The sequence below is a fragment of the Myzus persicae genome, unplaced genomic scaffold (assembly GCF_001856785.1).
Source record: "Myzus persicae strain clone G006 unplaced genomic scaffold, MPER_G0061.0, whole genome shotgun sequence".
Lineage (NCBI taxonomy): Eukaryota > Metazoa > Arthropoda > Insecta > Hemiptera > Aphididae > Myzus > Myzus persicae.
The window spans coordinates 403-13,414 of record NW_019103968.1 but is presented as its reverse complement, the minus strand read 5'-3'; positions in this window follow the sequence as shown (position 1 = coordinate 13,414).

The window sequence follows — 13,012 nt, the reverse complement described above, 5'->3', positions numbered from 1 at the left end:
TGGGGTGAGACTCTTAGAACTAATGAACAGACAAAACAATAAATAATTAGATACTATGAGCTAATAACTATAATATTGCTGTCACTCTGTTTAGTAGGTTTTATTGTTAAATCGGCTAAATTAACAGTCAATTATCATTCATTATCTAATAATATAATCTGCCTGTTCAGCATTAATCATGTCCATTTAAGCCATACGAATAAATAAATAAAAATAATAATATTTATAAAGCGAATATGAACGCATTTAATTCGTTATAAATTTAGTACATCTATATTTTATTAAAGTATTATATGTATACCATAGCGGTGCTTCGGAATATTATCAAATGGCTCTCGAAAAATAAAAAGTTACTTTTATGATCGTAAGCCCTTTATAATATACAGCTGCAATATAACTTTCTTCTAGACGAGTGTCAGCATCACTGCTTAAACACAATAGTTAACAATACTCAAAATATTATAACCGATTTAGCAAATTGTGATCAGCACTAAAATCGTCCTACCTTTATCAGTTATTATTTTAGTCGTTGCTATTATTATTATTTTATGTTGGCTAATATAAAAGAGAAGGTATATGAGAACTTTTGTATAAAAATATTTCGATGTTCACGCAGAGCACTACTGAGTGAAATTTAAATGAAAAAAGTTGCGCAGCACTTTACCCCCCCCCCCAACACTTCTCATATTGTCCATCGTGTATAATGTATATATATAATATACACACACCCATCACGAGTTTTCCGCCGCGGCTATCCGTGTATTACTCATCAAAACATTTTATCCCTGACATCGGTTGTTTTTGCGGCCGCACAAACTTTCTCGTCTCGTTCGTATATAGCCGCTCCCTTTTCCTTATACAGTACCGCGGTAGTGATAAATGAAAAAATCCCGCCCAACACAAAAGTTCTTTTGCCAGAAAACATGACAGCATTATTCTTCATTTCCCTAAAATAATAATAATAATAATAATAATAATAATAATAATATAATAATAATCTGCTCTGCAACTCCTAAATAATATAGGTAGGTATATATTGTAATATTATATATTATATCGTTATGCATGTAGCTGCTTTAAGCTCCATCCTAAAAGCAAACAAATAAAAAAACCCCGAGCACTAGTTTATATCAAATATTATTGTCTACATTAATTTAATTTAGTTTTCTTGTTCTTTCTATTGTCATATCAATCGATAATATATAATATTAAATTGTATGTGTGAACGGTAGATATTCTATCAATATGTTATCAATAAAATTCGGGACATATTATTATAGAGCCCATGCCTCGTATAGTCGTATGGCATGGTTATACAGCTTTATGGTCTCCGTAAGTAGGTTAGTCTATTATTTACTTACTTGTGAAGTCTTTTATCAAAATAATTAAACGTGCATTTTATGAATACGTTATAATCAGTATTAATATTATTATAGATGACTAAATTGCAAAAGTAATTTTTTATTTTTAATGAAATAAATAGGATGAGATTTTTTTAGATTTTAAATGGGATGTGGGAGATAATAGTTATATAATGATATTTATTTTATTATTATTGAATTTTCTTTGTAAACAACTTTTCAAGCAGAGGACTTGATCCATTCGGTACTGGGTAGGTACCCATTTTACAGTAGAAAATATTATCTAATTGGTATTTTTGAGAGGCCACTTTCAGAGTTTTGCTATTTCTTCCTATATTACAACAACCACTACTCAGTCTTTGTATTGGATGCAATACATCAATTACCGTAATATAGTGACCTAATCAATTACGAGGACACTAGTGCCCTCAAACATACAACAAGAGCAAGTTCTCAGATTTTTAAAAATGTATTTTTTTTTTTTTTTTATATGGAGGATCAAATCGAAGTGGGTACTTAGGTACCTACTCATATCTTTACTTAAATAATTTATCATCCGCAATATTTTAAATTAGAAAATTCGAAAAACGTGACAAAAATATTGTTGGACAATACTTTATTTATAGGTTTAAAATGCATAATACGATTACTATGTAATTAAAGAATTACCTCAGTGATAATTAATTTTCACTCAAAATTCCGTACCGGGATGTGCGGCTTTAAGATGAAATTGCATTGCCTCATTGTAATAGAAAGGCGTAGATTATTGTTTCTATTTTACAGTAACGTAACGTTATTATTTTTCTCATGTGTGCACAATACAATTTAATATAATATAGCACAATATGCAGATTATAAATGTATGCCATACATCAGAACTTTTTAGTATTATTAACATATTTTTATTTTTAATATCGATAATTATACATTACACAACTTCAGTAACTAAGGTCATTAATTGTTCAAGCTTAGGTATTAATTTACAGGATAAATATATATGTCAAATTACATTTTTTTCATATAATATAATATGATATCATGAAGTATGTGGAAAAATTTACTATAAATAATTCGGAAGTAAAACGTATATAACACTTAAATATTTATATGACTTTTATTTTATATTATATTTTACAAAATAATGTAAACATAATAGTAGTATATACATTAAAGTCTTTGAATTTAAAATTCCGTTTTTTCTTATTTTTTTTTTTAAATTTGTCTTTTACCGCAATATACCTTTAGTAGAATTCTCAGAGTCGTCTTGGTGTCTTTTCAACTTTCGTATATGTATAAACATGATACATAATATATTATGTATGTTGTGTATAAAATGTAACGATCATAATGCACTTATCGGACAAATATTTGTATGAGTACGTAAACAGGGATGAGTGTAGCATTGGGGGGGGGGGGGAGGAGAGAGAAAGGGATAAGGAAGGCGAGTGTGCCAAAAGTGGAAGCACAAAAGGCCAATTAATAGAGTACTTATATAATATAATAAAATGAACGAGATTATCATCGTTAATATTTATCAATTATTGATTTCAGTACCTATAGTAAATGTTATAGTATTAAAGTTTTGTGAACCTTTATTAGTTCTTTAGTAACTTTATTAGTTAACCTCTATTGTTTTTTTCGTTTTCTTCGGAATCGTTTAAAAAATAAATCAAATTAAATTTTTTTATCGAAAATATATCTGATGCAGCCTCGCTGCACTCGTAGTTGGGTCGCGAGACGCCGCCGACGCTGCACACTGCTGCACAAGTGTCGTCAAAAGGTGGCGAGCCATTTAAACTATTATTTCGGCGGTATAGGTACACATGCACACTATATATATATATATACATTATACGCATATATATACAACTCGTATTGTGTGTACGAGCACTGCACGTCGCGCACATAGTGAGCTGGTCTTGGCGCGGCTACACATATTATATGGCGTATATCACTTGTGTATATATGTGGGGTAGGTACGTATACACCACCGGCGGCGGTGCGCGTAAACACTGCCGTGCACGCACGTCGGTGTCATTGATTTTCTGCTCCTCTCCTCATCTCTTTCTCCCCCCCCCACACAACCTCTCTCCATCGTTACTACACTCCCTCGCACGGGGGGTACAAATAAAAAGAACCTGTCAAACGGCGGAATTCAATTTGTCAAAATCATCCCGTTAATACCTTCGCCCGCGTGTGCGTGCGTGTGTGTGTGTGTGTGTGTGCGTGTGTGTGTGTGTGTGTGTGTGTGTGTATGGACGCGTCCGACCTATCTCGAGTGTGTCTTTTCGTCAGACCCCGCACACACACGTAAATATCATATATATAAATATACACATTTGCGAGGGTTAACATCGCGCATACCGGCATATCAGTGGCTCTCGCGTGTGTGATGGCTTTCGAGGGGGGTTTTTTTTTTATTGTTATCAAATAATAACGTTTTTCTCGACTGAGGAACGTTATCGGTGGTGCAGGGGTTTGTTGGCGGGAAAGTGGGGTAGTGGTGGTGGACGAAACCGCTCACGTGATATATTAATAATAATAATAACATACAAAACGAATAAATAAAACGCGTAGTTCTTGCTCCGGCGACCGACGACATATTGCTTCGGATCTGCGACGCGCGCCGTAATCCAATATTTCGGCTCGGTGGTGAGCTGTGGTGTGGGTGGGCGGTCGGATGGATGGCGGGATGACGATCGCGTAAATACAGGGGTGGATTACCTATGAGAAAAGTTTTGCAGAAAACCCACGTCGCATTATATAACGCGTTTGAATCTCAACCCTATTATTTATGAAATCTCGCCGGGCGGAAATATATACAGACGACGACGACAAAGTTATTCATCGCGTGGACAATAAATGTCATAAAACCATTACACAATACGTTTTCGCTGCCATATATGTATATATATATGTGTGTGTGTGTGTGTGTGTGTGTGTGTGTGTGTGTGTGTGTGTGTGTGTGTGTGCGTGCGTGCGTGTTTATAAAGGGCACATCGCACATCGACTCGATGTTTTTATATCGAAATCACACATTTGAAATATTTCGTCAAATCTTCGTGATGCATTCGGTACACAACATATACGCACATAACATCACAAACTCACACAAATATTATATTATTGTATGTTCATATCATGATATTACATCGTATTGTGGTAAATAGTTATTATTATTATTAATATTATTGCACTGCGAGTTTGTACACGCGTATTATTACAATAACGTCGGCGACGGTGGTTCAGTAGTCTCCTCGTTGTAACGAACGTCCCTCTGCAAAAGACTAAAGTGATATTATATTTATATACCACGAAAAGAAAAACTCTCCCCAAATGATATTTCCGCTTCCGATAAATTATTATTTCTCTACACTACTCTCGAACTTCCTCACCGCGCCGTATATAATAATATATTATTATGTCTGTAGATTTGCCTCGTATAACGTTATTCGGGCGACCCTGCAGCAAGTTGTAAACATTTTCAACTATATATTATATAAGATATTATTTCGATGACATAACTCGAAAGCCTCCAATAGATCCGTTGGTATTTTGAAATACGGTTGCGGTTGTATAGATACTTGTATATCTTTATATACCCAAAATCACTCATTAGAGTGATTTAAATAATTTTCAAACACTATTTCAACATATATATTTTTTTTTTATGAATCAATTTACAAAGGATCGTCTAAATTTTTTCTCCCCAGTTGTGTAACAAAAACTGATCCAATTGTAGGTGATTCGAGTAGTTAAGTTTAAAAAATAAAATATCATAACATCAAGGGAAATGGATGTGGCTGAATTCTATACTAAAACATTAACATTTTACTTTTTTACAGGACTGAAATAGATTGCATCATATTTATTAGAAAGACGATGATAATATATTAATATACATTATATACTATAATGCAGAATAACTTAATAATACTGATTTTGGAATTTGTTCATTAACCGAAGGTAGTTTAAATTATTGTTTAAGAAATGAATGAAAACATGTTGAACTTGAATCGTTTAATTCATTCAGCAAACTAATATAAGTCTGGCTTTAAAGCTGCCTTTAAGAATTTCACCGGTAGGGAGTAAAAAAATTACTCAAAAGAGTTAAGCTTGAATAACTCGGAAATGGTGAGTTCTACTAAACCACTTCGCCTAAAAGAATGTGTGGAGAATTTGTATTACCACCATGTGTATACCTATTATATAATGTAAAATGTAGCCCCATACATTTAATAGTGTATATATTTCTTAGCCCTTAAGTAAAGTTATTTAATCATTATTCGTGTCTTCATCAACAAATACCTTTACATACCTACTGTGCCTATCTATACATTGCATCATGTAACTATTACAATTTATAATTGAGTACAATTATTTTCTTTTGAACTGTGTATAATATAAAATATAATAAAGTATGAGGATCGTTTAAGTTCACTCTACCGGAAAACTGCTGTATATTATGTATAATATAATATCTAAGGTATAGGTATGCAAATGTATGACTGTTTATATACGTAAATATATATATTGATATATTCTTTTTCTTTTTCAGAGTAAACGTAAAATGCTAATTTTATCAATAATCTTCAAGATGCTGCATCACGCATGCACCTCGGTAAACACGCTTTCGTGTAGCACTCAGAGAGTGGTCCTATCATAGGCTTCGTATAATATTATAGTGAATACAAATATAAATCTAACACCGGTTCAACGATGCAGCTCAAAATTCTAGGGTGCAATTAGTTATAGGTACGTTTGGAACGTCTTTGTTTATATATACGACCCAATAATCGTATTAACTAAAACAGTAAATAAGTGTTATTAAATTGAAAGGGAAACCGTTGGATAACGCACTACGAAATAGTAAGGTAAACAAAAGGATGGTAATCCTCTGCAGCATGCGAGTAGGTATATGGTGTACAGGTATTCTCCTAAGTACGACAATTTTCGTGTTATAGGAAGCAAAAGAGCACTTGTTTAAAAGGAAAGATAATCTTTTGTACGGTAGGTATATAGGTAGACTTCTTATGGGATTACTATGTTTATACAACAAAACTCAAACAAGCTGTATGAGTAGGAAACATTTTCAATCTATATAATATATATTATACATATATATATATATATATATATTGTCATCGTGGTTACGTGACAGTATTGAGGGATATTTCCAGACTTGTGTTTAAAACTGTGAATGTATTTTTCCAAGAATTTTAGCACAATTAGATGTTTCGTTGATCTACCTCTATTATAATATACCACTTTTTATTAATTAATTTTTATTACATCTAAAACATTTTTTTATAATACAACCCAGTACCAATTTAGTGCGTTCCAGAGTTAAAAAAAATAGTAAAAATTAAATAAGAATAGTCTCTGGTATTTATATTAAGTTATATAATATTCAGAGGCCACAAAGTTCATTCGTGTCGTACCCAGATAATGCAAAATATAAAAGCCAAAGGTTTAACAAAAAGGGTCACTGTAAATCGTCTTGTCTACAGATATTATCATACGTTTTCATTTATGAGATTCGAATACCTACATATTTTATGTTTATTTATTTAAAATAAAAGATAAAAAATTCATGGCAGAGGATCGATTATTTTTTTCCCCAACCGTATTCGCAATGAAACGTTTTATTTATTCTTCATTTATCTTTTTACACACACTATAGATATGAGTAAGGTTCTGTTTTGCATTCTAAGCGGAGTTATTTGTTTTACAATAGTTGTCTTATTATTTCTGATTTTTTTATATTCCTCTTTCGGGCTATAAAAAAGACAAATATTTACTTAGATATCTACTTTATATAATGTGAACGCGTTTCATAGGATTTCTTAGAATTTTTTGAATTTTTCCTTATTTATTTACGCGTAGTCAACGTTCGATAATCTGAAATTAATCGACACATAACGGTTCCATGACCTTGGTCAGCTGAACGAGACTAGTGCCAATACAGAATACCAACGACAAAAAGCAGTGCTCTATAGTGATTTACTTTTTAAAATATTTTAATATATTCCGGTAGCGTCACCACTCGCAGTGGCGTCAGTTGGTTTTTTTAACGGCCGGTCGTTTGTGATTTCAAAAACTACCAACAAAAATTAAGATGAAATTTTAAAAAAATCACTTTTTTGTAAACAATAATTATGCGTTTACGAGTAGGTACCTACTGCCTGTACAATTATAAGCACGAAAAACTATTCAAAGCAAATTCAACGGCCAGACTAATCTCCCCCTCCCCCTCAGCACATACCCCTAAAACGGAATCGGATTGCCGAACGCCATGCGTACTTTGCACCGATGCAAAGGCAAGGTATGCAGGCCATTATAACATTACCTATATACCTGAATAGGTTCACTCGCTGCTTCGTGGCGTGTTCGGCATTTGCCTAAGTATAGGTATAGGACTATGCGATGGTATGATAATATTATATATTATTGTGTCATGCCGAATTCCACCACATGCACTGGCTGCAGTGTGCTGGTTTAATTACAAATATACCGTTGCGAGATATAACTGTATTATATAATATTACTTTGCGATGGCGGTTGTGTGTGAATAGCATAATACCTATATATTATGCATGTACAGATTGAATGTTGCAGCTGCAATAGTTGCTCGGATATCCATTACTATTATATTCCATGTCCGCGGTGGCGACGGGTTATAATGATTTAGGCACATGACGTACACACGGGTATTGCCGCCGCCATTCGGCAGGGTAGGTGGTATAGCGTAGTGTGAACACGCGTGACCGGAATTATATGTATATAGTTTCACGGTGTGGGCGGGGTGAAAGGGATGCGTACGTTTTCCCACCGCGCCCTAAGCGCCAACCCGGTTGTACACACACACGCACACACATGCACTTGGATTTATGACGGTATGCGTCTCAAGAATACCTATGCGCCCGAACCGCGACCATCCCTCCAGACGACCACCCCATCGTTCGCGACTGCAACCATGGTAGTGGTATAGTATTATAAAATAACGCAGTGTATTATTATTTGGTGCGACGACAATGATGGCGCAGAGCGGCCAACGGAAGTGAACGTTAAAACCCGCTAATGACCTAACCTAATCTCATATCGTCCGCCGTAACGACTTGTAATTCATTTATCGTGGCGTATCGTATCTGGGCCGCAGTAATCGCCGAGATACTCGCGGGCGAACGTGAAACATTATTGTACTCTGTGAAACGGAAGGATATACACCGCAGGATGTGACATGACGTAATAAACCGATAAACCCTCGCCCGAGCACAATATATAAACGGTTTTTCCATCCGAAAACGACATATTCCCTTTGATTAAATTCTTAGAACTGTCGTTCGTATTCGCTGGGCGAATGCGGTATTTCGATGATGTTTGGTCACGTGTAGAAGTGTACACGTCTAGCAGTATTTTACTAGGTAGGTAATAATACGATTTCAATCAGACGTTAAACGGAAATAACAAACCAGCGTTCCGATAAGTCGCTGTCCAAGAACAACCGAGAAGTGGTCGGCGGTTTCGTTAGATATGATGTAAAATAATAATATGTAAACGCGCCTGTCGGTTCGATCTATGTAAGATAATTAATAATACATAAAATGCATATCACGATGTTACTGCAATATATAATTATGTAAATAACATTTAATTTATTACTATTAATTAAGTATTTAAACTTGTACAAACAAAAAAGTTTCTCATGTAAAAATTTGAATTAAGGTGTAATGTTCCAACAATAATCATTTCAGCAAGGTACACCAGTAGACTTTCTAAAACATCTTCCACATTATAATCTTTTACGATTTTCTTATATAATTATCAGAACTTATAACACTTATAATTATTAAGAGCAAGTCTTTCATTTTAATGTAGGCTTTACTTTATTTATTTTTTGAAGACACCTAAAAAACTGTATTGTGTTTCACTTTTTGTTAAAAAAACTTTATAATATCAGTTCAAAAATACATTTCAAATTGTCATAATGACATAACCTCAGGAAGACAAAATTAAATTTTACTGTGACGGCAAGTTTTCTTTTACTTATATAACTCGTGGTAGAAACTTGAGAGATAATTTCGACGGAGAACCCCCGCTAAGTATAGGGAGGTGTAATATGAACCATGTAATTTGTCGCAGAAGAGAATAAACCAAAATGCAGCTCGGCCACAACTACGACGATCGTTTCGGCTTCGTGTCGCAGTCAGCGTTAGTTCAAGCTTAAAATCCATATTTATTTTATCATTTATTAAATAATAAAATTTACTTTATTATTTGTAACTTATTTTAATTTCGTAGCGGTTTTTCATGTAATCAACTAATATTAAGGTTTGTTTTACCTACCTTGAATTAGTGTTGTTGAATGCTTTCAAGTGGGTACTTTTTATAGTTTTATCTAATTCTAACACATACTTTAATTACTTGTAAAAAATTAACATTAATGTAATTATACATTTTTATTTTTGTATTGGGATGTATCGCCAACAGTTGTTATGACATCTAATAATTGTATAGAATAAGTGGAATTTAAAAATAGTGTTTCCAACCACCCCACTTAACAAAAGTATTCTTTTACTTTTGTTAAATTTTAAAATTTCTTATCTCGCAGCAAAATATTTTTTCTATAAAATGTATGTGTGTACTGAATATTAAACCAAAATGTGTCATTTGTTCATTTATAAAATATAGTTATATGTATTCTAATTTTATTCGTGAGGACTGGAGAATAATGCACCGATATATTGCAGGTCTCGCAGCCATATTACTTCTTCAATATCTACCTACTTATAAACTTAACTTATAATTAATGAATTAGGTATATTTTATTAGGTACTTGTTACCTATACCTGTTGAGTTTTCAAGAATTTTACGTTATCGCTACATTTGTTTTTATAAGCTTTAAACGCGTCTGATAGGTACCGACAAAACTTATATGCTATTAAACCACTCCGTAGATATAACATATTGGTATACACTACATAACTGTATGAAATGTATATAGTGCTATATACGGTCTGAGGCGGCCTGGCGGTCCTAACCTCTCCGGTCATCTGTGAGAGTGGTTGCGAGGTTCGGGCGGAGATTATATTATTGTAATATACGCAGGGAAATAAAATTATATGCGTATACCAGTCGCCGAACCACCTCGGCGGACGCCACCGCCGACACCCAGGGGTGTAATAAAACAAACAAAACGCAACGATGTACGCTCCGCAATGGGGACGGGAGGACTTTTGAATAAACAATCAATTTTTTATTATTATTATTATTCATCGTCTCCGCACCACGCCGGCCGGCCATCGATACTGTACATAATAATATAATATATCATAATATCATACACGCGGGCGAGGCGTTGTATACGACGTGACACTCGGCGGCGGATAAATCAAATTCAGTGACAAGTAATACGTGGAGCCTTTATGCTAATAATCGTCGGACGAGTAGGGGTTCAAAGTTCAGCAGTCGTACGTCATTGTGAGCTTGCGCCCTCGCGTTCGTAATAATTCGTAATACTATAATAACACGTTATACGCCGGCACCGGTACTTCAGTTGTCGAGGACGAATGAAAAACAAGAAGAGGACGAACGGATAAAAAAAAAACGTCTGCATTCGGGGAAATTGTACAACAGCAAAGACCTTTTTCCGTATATAGTTTCTATATTAACGACCGACCGCCAATGGCTGGACGACGGTCTCATTCCAGCCTAACCGTAAATCGCAATACGCATTTTCACACTTTTTTCCCTCCATATGTTTAATTTATTCCACGAACTGAAACAAAACTCGAATCGCCCCGGAATACGCGTGAATCGCAATTTCCATCATCCCGCACGTACTTCAGTCAGGTTTTTTTACCTACACAATATTATTATTGCGATTTATTTTTAAAGACTTCTTTTTCCTCTTAAATTTGAAGAAGACATTTGGATTGGAGAATATGACAACCGTGTACGACGACATATAAGCAACGTCGACTGTGCGTGCCCAACATACATATATGTAACTTTTAAACGCGTTTACATATATTTACATACAATAAAGTTGTATTGACACAGTAAAAATACAAATGTAATAATAATTGTGCAATAAAACAGTTTTCTGTAAATCATCTACAGAGATTTTTCGTAGATGATAATATAATAAGTGGGTATGTAAATAATTAAATAAATAAGTAAGTAAGTAATCAAGTGAGAGTAAGTTAAGGAGTAAGTAAGTAAGGAATATAGCCCCGAGGATGAAACTTCGTCCTTTACAAAGAAAAAAGATGATAAGAGAGAAAATAATTTTTATAAATAAAACGAATTCATCTGGTTTTGGCACAGTACTTTTTTATTCTTCAAACAAAAGTTTATTAAACCATTTTGTTAGAGTTGTGCGCTAAACCTATATATAAAATATAAAGTAATTATTAACTCTTGGGTATATAATATTATAAATGAAGAAATTCAAAGAAGGTACGTCTTGACAAGAATGTAATGTATAGAGTTTAAAAATGGGCATGTAGAAGAAAAACTGCAGAATCGTACTATAACCAAATTCAATCCAATCTCAATTTAAAATATGATTTTTTTTAATGACATTATTTATACATTTGTTTGTTCAAATAACTAATACACTTAATATCTGTTAACAAGGAAAACTCGTTCTTACGACCAAATTTAATATTCAAGAAGTAATACACTGTGGTAGATTCAAAAAGTATATATAATAAAAAAGTCTGCAGTACGACTGTATATAAGTAAACTTTGTTGATTACTCCGCTGCGAAATTATAAATATTTGTAACACAAATTCAAAACATATTTTATTCTTGTTTTAACTACTATACCTAGGTATGATTTCAAGTTTAATTTAAATTTAGTTTGATACGATTCCACTGTTCGTTAAATATTATAAACTCATAGTTTTAACTGCTACATGACATTATAAATTATAATATCAAGTATTATAAGCTCTAAACACGTTATTAATATAATATTAAGTCCGATGGTTACAATGCTGCTACAAGAGCTGTGCATCAAACGAATAATTATTCTCATCCTATACAAGAAAACAGTGCGTCCTGTTACGCTTCCTCGTAAAATGGTAAAAAAATGTATGTGTATATTATATATTTTACAGTAATTATGAAGGTTGTGTTTTAAATTACTAAAGACTATGGTTAAAATATAATTATAAGCTAAAAACGTAATTAATTTTACTAAAATTATTTTGAAGTTTATAAACTTTCATTATAGACACGCTCTTTTGCTCTCCGATGTAGTTAAGTGTCATCTACTGTATAAAAAATATTAAATATTATAATATAGTATTGCAATCTTATAATTCATATACAAACGGTTTTCTTAATTATTATAACTGTTATTAAATTGTATAAAACATAATACCTACGTATTTTAATATGCACATATGCACGTGTTATATAAGATAATATGGGTAGTATAAACATTACATATATATAAAGTCCTAATATATATAATGCATTTATACTATTTATATAATATACATTTTTTAGAGTTCCTACTGTATGTTGTAAGAATATAAAATAATAATAGTATTCGTTCATTCATCGGAGTAACAATAATTATTGTTCCTTTGGTATAGCACATAGGTTACAGTACTAAGAGGTGTCACAAATGTGTGAT